This window comes from Lutjanus erythropterus, chromosome 13 (genome assembly GCF_056507025.1).
Source record: "Lutjanus erythropterus isolate fLutEry1 chromosome 13, fLutEry1.hap2, whole genome shotgun sequence".
Taxonomy (NCBI): domain Eukaryota; kingdom Metazoa; phylum Chordata; class Actinopteri; order Lutjaniformes; family Lutjanidae; genus Lutjanus; species Lutjanus erythropterus.
The window spans coordinates 22,624,442-22,638,704 of record NC_139329.1 but is presented as its reverse complement, the minus strand read 5'-3'; the positions used below and the strand labels follow the sequence as shown (position 1 = coordinate 22,638,704).

Sequence of the window (14,263 nt, the reverse complement as noted above, 5' to 3'; positions counted from 1 at the left end):
CTTAAATCCTACCAAACTGACTCCAGATATGCACGTATACACATGGACCTGGCACACGTCAAACACACTCCCACAGTCACGCACACTTGTTTCTATTAAGTTTGAATGAAAATGACAATGCTAGCTAATGACCATGATATACCATCAGAGATGCAGGAAACATGCTAAATTGAAATACTTGCTTCTCTGCCAACAATGCAACAGCCAGCATTCATTCTCTATAACTGTTTGAATTTGCCCGTTTCACCTAAATCAGAGTTCAAATTAATGTTGACTGTTTGCCAGATGAGTAAGTGTCTGTTTATGAGTTGCAAGGAATCACTGATAAAGAGGAGTAGATGCATGTTTATAACGGTTAAATTGATCAATTTATTAACAGTCTGGCAGGCAGGGAGACAGGCAACCACTGAACTCCAACTTCAGAGTGTGTATTTTCGTAGCAGTGGATTCTGTTTTCAGGGTAACAGACTTAGCTTTACATTGACAGACAACTGACTATTATAAACAGCTGATCTACTCCCAGTGGTGGATTCGTTGTCATTATAATGTTGCACTCATCTTGTGCTCCTGCAGTGTTCCTGCAGCCTGCCTGAGCTTTGTCAAGTCTGGGAAGGAGGGGGCGGGGGTAAACAAGTTGCTTCACCAATAAATTGTATATTTAGTAGGATTTAATCCAATTAAATACACAGTCTATGGCTCCAAATCAGCATTTGAGCCGCAGTACTCATTTTTGGTTGTGCAATTGCTATATATTGCCCCTTAAAAGAAACATGGTAATAATAATTTTCTTCTGTTTTCCTCTCTTTCAGGTGACGTTCATGAATTTTAAAGTCATCCACAAGTGAGAAGAGGGTGTTGGAGTTGAAGTCTCTTATTTCTGTAAGTTTTCCTTATTGATTACTTATTTCCTTGCACTGTAACACTCTTTACCAGCCCGTGTGCTCTTTTGTGCCATTGTTCGGCACTTTGAATGATTGCTTCCACCATTGTTTCCTGAAAACACAGCAGAGCAACTCTCACTGTCTGTTTGACCACACCACGTTTTGCCCCAGTAGTGTGTGTATATGTGTGTGTGCGTCCATGTAAGCCAAACTGTAGCTGACTCTGTGCATGTCCGCTGCCTCTCTCCCCTCCATCGGCACATAGAGAACGCTTTTGATTTGTTTCACAGCAACTGCAGACCTCCACTCACTCCGGTTAGTATTCTGCCCTGTGCACCCTCAATAGCTGCTTTCACTTGGGTGAAGAAAGGGGTCTTTTAAAGACTCTTGCAGGCATCACTCCAGGAACCTTTCAGCACCGTGGACCTACAGTATGCCTTTTAATGGACTTTCTCTCTGTGAGCAATAAAGATTATATCTGGAGTCAAATAGTGCTGTAGGTAACACTAGCCCAAATTAAGCTGGTGAGGTCGCAGTGGCCCGATCTCGATGGTTTCAACAGAGGCGGGAGACATATGAAATGTACAGATGGGAGAGGTTGGAGAAAAGAGTGATCTGACCATCTGGCTAATCCCCCTGTTTAAGAATACTTATTAAGGCCCTCTCTAGTGGCCCTTGAGCCGTGTCACTGCTAGGTCAACAAGTGGCCTGTTTGATTCTCGCCGGCCACTTGCTCGCAGGGTGGACTGACAAGCTTCAGTGTTTTGTCGTGGTTAATAATCTGTGTCCTGCTGGTTGGTCGGGGAGTTCGGTTTCAAAGACTTGATTTATGGCTCATGTAAGTCACCTTATATCACAGTCATGGAGGTCAAGACCCTAGTAAGGGTTCACAAGATCAATAAAAAGCTTTTTAAACTTTTCTTCTCATAAATTATTGGATTTTTTCACTTTTTCATACCTCTAAGAAATTCTCAAGTAGAAATAGTCAAATATAACAATCTGAAGAGGAAGAAACACTCTGGTTGAACAAGATGTTGCAAGTTGACAGCTCATTCTTGAAAACTGGGACAAAACTGTTTGAGGGAGGGAGGGAGATTTTTCTTCATAAATTACACAGATTTCATATACATAAATCCCTGAAGAATACATTTTTACAAAAAAATTAGAGCATTGGTATTCATTTTAATTTGTTTTTGGTAGGACATGATTCATCCCAATTATCAAGATTGAGTGATAGCTTAATTTGAAGGTTTCCCAAGTCAAAAACATTGGTAAATCTAGAACTGGTGAGTTTTTGAAGTTAATATTTTGTGACTGGACAGCAATACATACATACATTTAATATACATAATAATGCATATACGTAATAATGCAAACAATGCAGTAATTAGTATACTTAATATATATATTTTTTTCTTCTGCCTAATTGTCCCGCATTTGAAAAAAGGAATTGTGTCATTATTGGGGAAAACCGAACCACTGTAAATTCCATGAAATTCTCTTAATTTCATCAGCTCATCTGGAAACTTGAAATCACATTATTGTGTCTTTTAACATACAGTTGCTTTTCAAATCTAATTACATGGCGGTAAGATGACAAGTGGACCCTCCTAACAAAATTACAGTCTTAAAAGGGTACCCACCGTGTCGTGACGGCAACGATTTATGGTATCTTTGTTTTATAGGACTTTGGGAGGAAGCGGGTGCGTTGGAGGATTAGCGAAGTCGAGGCCTTGACTCTTACTGTACTTACTCTATCTAATGGCTTTGATCCGAGGAGCTGGGGTGTGTCTGTGACTAATGTTTCTGTCTTGAAACAGATTTATATTGGTTACAGTGTGTTTACCTTCAGAGCATCCAGATCCAGATTTTTGTTTGTGTCTGTTTAGTGCTGGAACTTTGAGAATAAGATCTCAGCTCTTTTGGGCCTGTAGCGTGACATTTATAGATATAGGAATTTTCATGTAAGATTACTCAGCGAAAATATAAGTGCAACACTTTTGTTTTTGCTCCCATTTTCATTAGTTGCAGAAAAAGATCTAAGATTTCTTCTATGCACAAAAAATGTTTATTTCTCTCAAAGTTTACAAAGTTGTTACAGTCTGTGTTAGTGTGCACTTCTTTTTTATTGCGCAGGTGTGCTTTGGATTGGTCACAATAACACACTGAGAACTTTGAGCTCAAAGGTCAATTTATTTTAAGTTTGACCTTGTTTGCCGCTGCCCTTCCAGAGCACAACCAATGAGACAACAACTGTATGTGACGATGTATGGAGATGTGACCACAGGTGAAACTTTTTAGCATGTGAAGGCCCCTTTAGGGTTTGGGTAAGAATATCAGGGTAAGCCAATCAGAGACTGAGTGGGGTGGGTCGTAGGTCGACATGAGTTTGCCGTTCTGGGAAAAAATTGTTATCTGTAGTCTTCTGTGAAATAGCCAGTTCAGTGCCTATTTTTTTTCAAGGTAAGGCTGCACATTTTAGAGTGGTATTTTATTGTGACCAGTCCAAGGTACACCTGTGTCATAATCATGCTCTTTTTCTTGGAAAAAGAGAAGTGGTCACTAACAAACCTTTTAACAAAATTGTGAACAAAAAAGAGAAATAAACCCTTAACATTTTCATTGAATATATATGCTGAACCTGCGAAGTTATAGTCTTAAAGGAGAAATATGTAAGAACCTAGTGTTCAAAAATGAGTACTGCAGCCCAAAAACTAAATCTGAGCCATAAACAGTGTATTAGATGGGTTGAACCCCTTTTTAATCATCAGTCTATGGTTGAAGAAAGTTGTTTTCCAAGTTGTTTAAAAGATTATTAATGGTTTCTTATGACCTGGAGTCATTCAGCATTTATTTAAACTCTAATAAATCTGAAACGAGGGGGAAAAAAAATAAATTCTGGCCCAGAATGGAAATTTCAGAAGGGAACATGATGGCTGTAGTGTTGTCTGAGAAGCCAGTATTTCAACATAGCATGTTTCCTTAATCTCGGATGGCATATCATAGTAATTTTATGATTTAGTACAGTAAATATATTACATATTTCTCCTTGAAATATTGTGTAAGTATCAGTGAGGAAGACGTTGAGAAAACATCTCAGCCACTTCATATACATCATTACAGGCCTATTTGCAGAGCTGTGTTGTTACACATGGTTGCTGTAATGGCAGTCATTTGCAAAGAGTTAGAAAAGTGACCAGACAGCAAGCAGTCATTGGGCTGATTTGTGGTAAGCTAATGAGCTAATGAGCTAATGAATTCACTGAGGTTACCTGTTTGGCTTCACTAGAAACAATGTCCTCCTCAGCTTTTTACTTCAGCTTTGTATGTGAACTTGACTGCGTTACAGTGTAAGACGAATCAGCGCTGCTAATGGGCTGCGTCTAACAGAATTTAGTGTTGTTTCTCAGTACTTAACCTTATGTTAACAGTGAGCTATTATGTCCTCTTGAGCCTGGACATTTAGCTAATTGATCTGATTTGTCCACACATATGAAATGTCGACTTCAGTCTACACTCTTAGAAATAAGGTTCTTCCTGAAAGGCTGAGGTGCCACCCAGAGCCACATGCTTCAAAAGAACCCTTTTTTGAAGTAAATGCGCCGTCTAGAGTTCTTTGTCAGATTAAAGGTGCCATTAAGAACTTGTTTTCATCCAAAGAACCCTTTTTAGAGGAAAGACTTTTTCAAGGATTGTTGAAATCCTTAAAGAACTAGTTTGTCAAGTTCTTGGTAGAAACCTTGTGGTGGATTCTAAATAAATCCCTTGAAATCTGAAAGAGTTCTCGGTAGAACCCCCTGGGTGGGTTCTACATAAAAACTTTGGAATATAAAAGGTTCTCAGTTGAACTCCATTGGTAGGTTCTGAATATTAAAAGGTTCTTGGGGAAAACCCTTGGATGGGTTCTTAGAAGGTGGGAAAGTTCTTGATAGAATGCCCAGAGAGGGTTCTGGGTGGAACCAATATACTATAGAAGGGTTCTCTGTAGAACCATTTATAGGAGGCTCTAGGTGAAACCTTTCACTGATGGTTCCAGGTATAACCATTTACGTTGAGTTTTAGGTAGAGCTCTCTGAAAGTTTTCTAAGTGAAACCTTTATAAAAGGTTCTGTCAGAAACTAAAAAGGGTTCTCCTGTGGACATAAGCTGAAGAACACTGTATGGTTTTAGTTAGCACCTTTGTTTGTAAGAGTGCAGAGTGAACAGAATGTCTTGCGGTGAGGAAAAGTGAGCTGAACCTCAGCGATCTGCCACGGCCACGCTTCCAGTCAGCACATTAGTTCATGCGTGCCAGCTCGCCAGCACATGTGCGACATGTACATATGTTTGTGTGTTATGTATTTAGTTGTTTTGCAGGCTGTGTCAATTTATTTGTGTTTGTGCTTGCATGCATGTTTGTGTTTTGCACACTCATGCCTCATCAACATTGCGTCTGAGGCCCATCTGGTTTCCTTTGAAGAGGCTCGTGGAGCTGCAGCAGCCGGGCCTTTAAGGCAGGGCCGGGCGGGCCAGCAGCGGTTCCTCCCCACTTACACATTAATCCACGGTGCACGGCCCGCTGCCAGTAACAGTATAGAAAGACCCTCGTGGATACTTCCCAAACCACCCAAGCTCATACCCCACTTTCTCTCTTCTATTGCCCTTGAAATGGGGCCTGCTCTAAATATTATCTCCCCCTGTGCTTTATCCCTCCGTTTATCCCTAAGTCGGCAGAGAGAAGAAAGGAGCCGTGGGGCTGAGTCATTTTTTCCCCTCTCTTCTCCTCTCTCCAAAACCACAGGCAGCGGCAGCGGCTTCCTGGAGATGAGCGCTTTTGTCTGTTGTGTGACCGCTGCGGCTTTAGGCAGATCCTCCTCTGATGAGGTAATGCACGGGCTAGATGAGGAGGCAGAGTGAGAATGGAGGAGGGCAGCTTGAGGATGGATCTATATTTTAACCTTTGATTTATCCAGAGAGGGGGTGCTCTACTGGGGTGCATGCGCCTTTTCAGCAACACATTCATATCTGCACGGAGGTGGTCTTCTCTGCTGCCTGTGGGTGCCTCGCTGAGTGGCTCCTCATCAGCTGAGGGAGGAGAAATCATTAATCCTTTATGTTGAGATTTTCCCAGGTGATCTCCGGTTAGAGTGCCAGTTATCTGAGGGTGAGTGGACAGTTTTGGCAGGTGGGAAGACAGGAAGGGGAAGCGTCCCTGTTTATGACATGTTCCTCTTAATGATTAGTCACATTGCCTGGAGAGGACACTCAAACCTCCAAAAACACAATGGTGGTATAAATACTGAAGTTTGAAAGGATAGTTTGGATTATTTGAAGTTGGCTTGTATGAGATACTTACCGATAGTCAGTGTATTACTCACAGTACTGGCAGTCGACATGCAGCAAAACATGTTTAAGCCACTTTAAAAAAATATATTAAAAAACATTAATGTCAGTTTAAGTGCACGCAATATTTTTATCACTTTATCTTGCCATCAGACAGCCTTTCCTGATGGGAAACCCCCATTATGTAATCCATTATCACTCTTTCCAAAACCATCCAAACTCCTTTGACAAAAACATTCATTTTGCCTCACAGAACACAGGAGATGCTGGACTACTGCCGCCTCGATCTGTTAGTTTGTTTGTATTATTGTGTGAATTCAGTGAATCCTAAGTAACCCTTTAAAACACTGAGGTCACAATAGATTCAACAGATTGAAGCAGTAGTAGACCAGCAACCACTGTGTCCTGCAAGGCAAAATGAATGTTTTTGTCAAAGGAGTTTGGATGGTTTGGAGAGAGCAATATTTTGCTTATATAATGGTGGTTTCCTGTTGGAAAAGACTGGCTGACAGCAAGGTAAAGCAGTGAAAATAATCTAATTTTAGCTCAAACTGCTATAGGTTTTTTTGGGGTTGACCTTTTTCACGTAACTCGTTTTTGCTGCCGACTCTGTCCACAGCAGTAAATTGCTTAGCTTCCCACATCAGGGCTCCTGATGCTTCTCCAAACGTGTGGCGTGTCGACCACAATCTACTGTCGGTAATACACTGACTACCCCACTTCAAATAATCAAAACTATTCCTTTAATCATCAAGAGCTGTCAGGTCACATGTCATGGCACATTAATGATGCAAAACAAGCCTTTTTTAAATGTCAAGTCAGCACATTTTGAATATGTGCAACAAGTAAGAGTGCAGCCTTCAAATCTGTTGGATACAGGATTATTTGTAAAGATACACTGCACATACATGTGAGAGTGTGAAGAGAGACGTGAGTCTGTTAGTGGTTGATGTACGGACAAATGTAACCAGATTATTAACATGATCAGGAGACATCCTGAGGTCAGCATGTCTTCATCTGTATTCCCTATACACCTCCAATGTTCTGTTAACAGGACTCAAAACCAACTTCTTGCACAACAATTTTTTGCTAATGTATTGACCTTATGCAAAAAAAAAAAAGAAAAAAAAAAAGAAAAGAAAAAAGCGCTGGCGACTTCAGTGCTGGTGCCGATGCTTCAGAAAAAGTACATGACACACACGCACACACGCACACACACACACGCACACACACACACACACACACACACACACACACACACACACACACACACACACACACACACCCCAGGCCAAGCGAAGGAGTTGGCAGTGGAGGGAACTGTAGTACACGGGGAGTTGGCAGGACCGAATTTGGAGGAGAATGGGGAAAATGTTGCAGTGAAGTGAAAGTAAATGTGTTTCTTGAATTCCTTCTTACAGTGACACAGGACTCTGTTGGTCATTAATTTTATTTTTTATTTTTTGGGAATGTTAGTCATTTAGTGTAACCACACTTGTGCTTTTTTTTCAATTATTTCTTCTGTGCTTTGGAAAAGTAAAACACATTTGAAAAGGTTTCATTTTGATGCACTTCCATTTGCAAATAAGTCTTTCTGAATGCCAGGAACTATATCTCCAGAAACACTTAGATATAATTTAAGAATTTATTAGTAATTGCTACAAAACCAGTTTATTTTTGCAACAATTCTAACAGTATTCTAACAGTATTTCAACATTTTTGACCGTCCAAGTCTTGCCTCAAACTGTTGTGAAATAAAGATACTCTGTGTTCAGTCAGATAATTCAGTGTGTTTCTGTTGCCATTAAATAATTTCTTCATAGATAAAACCAAGTGTGAAAGGTTTTATATGATTCTAAGAAAACTTTCCACTTAGCTTTCACAATTGGCAATAAAAATGTTGGACAGAATCCCAGTTTGTGTGCACACACTGGCAGCCTCTCTGCATGTTTGAGCTCCCTGTCTTTTTTCTCATTTCACCGGTGACAACTGTTATCTGCTTGGACTCCTGTTGAGGAGCGCCACCAGACTTGCTGACATTCAGGATAATTGCTTCTTGTTTTAACTGTCGTGGGTCGTGGAGGTCAGAGGTCAGGGTCAATCTCAGCTGTTGTGCCCTGGGCTACAGGGGACACCACCTGGTTTTTAGGTCATGGTGGTCCAGCATATTATCCTCTCTAAACAATATGCTTACTGCATCTTTTTACATTCTTCGACGTGCCGTAGCTGGAAAAAAGGTTGTTTTCAGCAGGTTTCTTTCAACACTTCATTAAAAAACAGAGGCTTTTAAAGAGCTTGTGTTTGCTTGTTTAGATAGAAAGAAGGAAGGTTGGTGCACAAAGCACCACCTCTGCAACAATGTCTGTGCTGCAATGCTAACACCTGTTTCTGAGAGACTTGTGGCAGCCTCTCACTTGTGAAAACTACTTTACTGACCCTGAATGCAGCACACTAACAAACACCAACATCCTCATAATTACAGTATTCTCATTACAGTCAAAATCCTGCATCTCATTTTAAAGCTGCCATCAGCCAAAATTAACCGGCCTTAATGGCTGCTGATTGCATTCCTACACTGGCCAGCCCCCCTCCTCCATTTTTAGTGATCTGATCGTTTAAGTACATGCTAGCATAATTGAGGTCTCTTCCTTGATTAGATTTGCACCAGCTTTTAACAAAGCCTGCTCGAACTTAATCCAATGAGGCCCATTGTAGGGAGAGCACAGGGATGACATCGCTCCTGGTTAGCTTCAAAATCACCCGACCCGTCAAGCAATTAGAGGCTACGCTGATAAAGAGGCTGGACAACTAAAACTAATGACACAATGTTTCTCAAAGGAAGATAACAAGTGGACAATTGAGCTGTAATTCAAACCCTGAATTACCTTTTTACTTTGTTAACACACTCACTTTTTTACAAATAAGAATTATTGCTATGAATTTAAATTTCATTATAACAATTTAAATGCTTTTAATAAACAATAAGGCACAAGGCAACAAGGCAATAATAATTTCTGTCAAAATAAAATAAACAATTAAACACGGGGGCTGGTTTTGATTGGTTTTCTGTGATTATTTAATCAGGTTTTATCAGAATCTTCTAGAGCTGCAAAAGTTAATTTAATAGCCAATTAAGGCTATTAAATTAATCACCAACTATTCTAATAATCAATTCATTGCTTCATTGATTAATCAAGTAATTTTGTAATAGAAAATGTTCAGATTTTCTGAATTTTTTGCTCCTCTGTGACAGAAAAATGAATATCTTTTGATCTGGATTCTTTGGAGGACATTTTAGGTCATCATCATCATGGGCTTTGGAAAAAACAGTGATCAACATTTTTCACCATTTTCTGACATTTTCTGGACCGAACAACTAACCGATTAATCAAAAAAAATAATCGACAGAATAATAGATAATGGACATAATTATTACTTGCAGCCATAGAATGATCTGAAAACAAAATAGAGACATGGTGGCTAATTTTAATTGGTTTTTAGTTATCATTTATTTAGGTTTAAGCAGAATAGGCCAGAGCTGCAACGATTAATCAATTATTAATTAGCTATTAAATGAATCGCCAAATATTTCAATAAGAGATTAACTGTTTTATTGACTAATCAAGTAATTTTTAAATAAAAAAAAAATGTCCATCTGGGGCTTTGTAAAAACACTAATCAACAATTTACACCATTTTATGAACTAAAAAAAGGGATTATTAAAAAAAAAAAAAAAAGGTTCATGACGCTTTTACACTTCCTGCAGTGCTTCACACCTGAATTGGTCTGCATGGTGCTGACGGTGAGGCACGTCCATGTCTTTGAATTTTACGCAGTTACACGGCAGCCAGCTGACCGACTGGGATGGGAAGGGGCAGCTCAGCAGGGTGTGGAGGCGTTGGCTGTGGCTGTGTCCTCCGGTGACACCTGCCTGTCCATAATCACAGTTAGAGACTAAACCTCCTCTTGACCTGTGGCTGTGTGTCACTCACTCAATCCCCTAATCTTCTCCTTTGTTCTCTGTCACTGTTAATTAGTCATGTACCAGGAGTCAGCCAGAGGAAAGTGTGTGTGAGGATACTCGTCTGTGCTCAAAAACTTTAATTACACTTACTGTTAACTGCTGTGTGCATTTATAGCATGTGTCTAAGAAGGTGGCAGCATATTGAGTGTACATGTGAATTAGAGCTGAAATTAAAAGTCAACAGAAAATTAACCTGCAAATGTTTTCAGAGTTGATTCATCTTTTTGAAGCAAAAGTGACCTAAAATACAGTGTCTAGCTTCTCAAATGTGAATAATTGCTGTTTTTGTCAGTCCTCTGGGTTAATAAATTGAATACCTTCGAGTTTTGGACAAAAGAAGGAATTTAATGACATTGTCTTGAACTTTGGGGCTTGTGATGGGTCTTTTTCAATAGTTTCTGTAAACCAAATGCTTAAAGGGATAGTTCAGATTATTTGATGTGGGTTCATATGGAGAGCTGCAATGATTAATTGATTATTAACTGACTGTTAAATTATTCAACTATTTTAATAATCACTGTGAACACTAATGGAAATCTCACATTATAACTTTAAAAACATTGGTAATTTTAATGATTTGTTTTTTATCATTTATATTTTATGTTTTGCTCCTCTCTAAGATGAGAAGGATCTATGCAAAAGGCTAATAAAAACTTAAGGAAAAAATAGTATGAACAGAAAAAATGCTGACAAGAAGGCAGCATCTTTCAGTTTTGAAAGCTCTTTTCAAAAACACACACCTGAGGCAGATTTCGAAGTGATGTTTATCTTTATGTGGGCTTACAGACATGTATGTGTATCAGACTAATTGATCTCTGGCAAGATCAGAGTCTAGATTAAGACCAGGAAGGGTTTCTGCCTCCTCTTCCCATCCATTCAGTAAAACCCTCCTCCTATTCTTAACAATAGGATTTCGCACTCGCTATAAATAGGCCTGAACAAGTCGGTGCTCACCTGTTCAAGCTGTAACTAATCCAGAACTATTTCTATAGTTCCCCTTGAGGTTCAATGATCCGGCCCATAAGGTGCCAGGGGATGAGCAGGCATGCTGGTATGTTGGAGAGAAAGAAAGAAATGATTTTGGACGCAGGCCCAATTTGTGAAGGGCTGTTTTAGAAATCAAAAGCTGTTGATTGCAGTTTCAGGATGTTTTTGCAGAGCCTTTCTGATGTTAATGTACTTTATTGAACTCAATCGCTCAGATTTGGCAGAACAGGAATGGCAGGTCAGAAAATTGGGTATTTATACACTCTATATAGAGAATAAAGAGTATATCCACCACCTTATCTGAATCCTGTGTTTACAGTCGATTGTTGACAGTAGCTGATATGCAGTGCGATAAATGCACTTTGATTTACAGGGGAAACAAAGCTGTATTATGTGAGCCAGGGACACTTAAGACTGGAGTAACTGTGATATGAACACAGGCCAAATTTATGTGTGCATGTTGAAGAGGGCAAGCACCCCCGGAGCATGTTTGTTAAAGCTTTTGGATGAGGCTCCAGAATGCTTGGCTCCCTGTCAAACGCTGGATCACTCGCTGACAATGGAGACAGATTTTTGATGCTGTTGCCAGTTTGTTGTTCTTGAAAGATACGTGTTTAGATATGCAGTCAAAACTGCTGTGTACAGGCATCGCTGCAGAGAAAATATACAGCACAGATGCAAATGATTTATCATCTGGATGCTATTAATTTAACCTATGGAGTCTTACTCAATAATTAATGTCTATTGGCATATGACCCTATATGCCATACAGTAAACAGCATGTCTCATAACTATGTATGAGATCTTGTAGTCAGCTAATATATGGCTGAAAGGCTCAGAGACAAGCCCTGGGTCTTAATAAATCAGCCATATCTAATGAACCCCCTAATTGTGATTTACAGCCTGCAAGTCCAGCGCTGCGATGGAGAGAGGAATGGCTGCAAAGAGAAGGAGAGAGAAGGAGGGATAGCAGTCAGAGTATCCTCGTCCACACTGAAAAAAAAAGAAAAAAAAAAGAAACGCAGCTTTATTAAAAACGCTGCTCCCTTCCAGCAACTGTGAAATTCTTGCGTGAGTCTCATGAGAGGTTTGTCAAGATATGATCCTTAATGCGATAAAAATCAGAACAGCTGAACGAGAAACCGTTACACTCGCAGTCCAGCCAGCAACAGAAGGAAGGACAGGGGGATATTTATACATTCACTTAAAGTACTAATCTGCCCGTTCCAGCTTCTTTTTTTTCGGATTTGCCCTTTATTGCTTGTGGTGATTGTGATTTTTCAGTGGAAGCTGTACTGTGATGTTTGCATTGGGACCCCCCTGTGGGCCCCTCGCCAAGAGTCTACAGTAATAATAAAATTATCACTTTCTTGCAATGATATGGCACTGAGATCATATTACTGAAACAAATACTGATCATTAGGTATTAGAGATGTAACCACCAATTGACTATGAATTGATTATTAAATTAATCACCAACTATTTTGATACTTAATTAATTGGTTTGAAGTATTTTTTTTAAAAGAGAAAACAAGTAAGAGAATATTTTCTGGTTTGTTTGCTTCTTTATAGCAGTAAACTGAATATATTTAAGTTGTGGACAAAGCAAGACATTTCCTTGGGCTTTGACAAACACTGATTGACATTTTTAACCATTTTCTGACATTTTAGAGACCAAACAACTGATTGATTAATCAAGAAAATGACTGACAGATTAATCAGCAATTAAAATGATGCAGTCCTACCAGAAGTGGGCGTGGTTTATACCAGAAGTCACATTTAATTTTGCACATGTTTAAGTTTCTAACCTAATATTCATTGCCAAGCAACTGTTTGCGTCAAAATGATTTAATAATGGCATAAAATGAAATATGAAATAGATATCTGCATCTTCTGTACTGTACTTTTCATGAAAATTAACCAGCATTCAAATTTCATCTCTCAGTTTTATGAAAAAATTAGCTCAGTGTTACATTAAAAATAAGACGAGTGACAGCTATGCAACTGAACATTTATTCAAAAGCAGAATTGCATAGCAAAGTTTTATTTTAACTCTAAATATTGTTGAAACCATGCCAAATGTGACATACTTTGTGTTAAAAAAGTTAATTCCTTTAAAGTGTAAGCAAAAGGGAATCAATGTAAGTCGAGTTTTTGCTGTAAATGTGCCAGTTTGTTTCTGTTTTTGTTGCTGTCGCTGCTATTCTTCTTTTTTTATTCTAGACTAACTGAAAACATACGGCACATTGCTTCTGTGCCAGAATATTTTTCTCATTAAAGATCTGTTGACATCGGCTGTTCAAAACAAAGCATATAAAAGCTTTTATGAACCGCCTGCACAGTATAATCACTACTGCTTTTAATCCTACCGTATTGTTTAAATTGATGAAAGTGAGCAGCAAAATAGAAATGTATTGATATGAAAGGTTTATTGCCTGATGCAGGAAAGCCAGACTTTCCATGCCTGACGTCAGGCATGTTGGACTGAACAACCCCACCTGAGTCCTAAATATTTGCCCTGATTCGAAGGCTTAAGTCCATGTGAATAACGGCCGCTGTGATTGGCTAGATTAACACCCTGCATGGTTTAAAGTGAGGCCTTGTGTGCCGTAAACAATGTATATTCGCTGTGGGCCGGTAAAGGACAATGGATACCTTGTGCAGAGGCTCTGACCTGCAGCATGCTCACACCTCTCCACACTGAAGAATGTGACTGTGTACATGTGTTTTTACACTCCTACTCATGTTCATATTCCAGAGAAAGGTAGAGCGTGACTTATTTACTTTCCTCACCCAGTTTTTTCAGTATGAAGCAGTCACAGAACTGCCTATTCACCATTTCTGCCCTACATGTTTATTGTATATAGGCCGCTCGACCATCGTATCAGATATATCTTTAGATTCACACATAACTGTTTCAAATCACGCAGCCTGTTTCCCATAATACACATGTACAGCCAAACACACTCATGTACACTTTATAACGAGCAGCTTCAGCCCAGGCAGGGGACACACCGTGGGAAGGATTAGTCTGGATTGTGACAGCTCG

General features: G+C 39.4%; 1 protein-coding gene across 3 annotated transcripts in view; it reads left to right on the top strand.

The window, feature by feature from the left end:
- LOC146316543 (transcription factor SOX-6-like) overlaps positions 1–14,263 on the top strand; it is a 151,564-nt gene that overhangs the window by 23,451 nt on the left and 113,850 nt on the right. For all 3 annotated transcript variants that reach the window (XM_084734171.1, XM_084734169.1, XM_084734170.1), the window contains exon 2: positions 810–879. The gene's annotated coding sequence lies outside the window, so the exon portion shown is untranslated. The remainder of the gene's footprint in view (positions 1–809; positions 880–14,263) is intronic.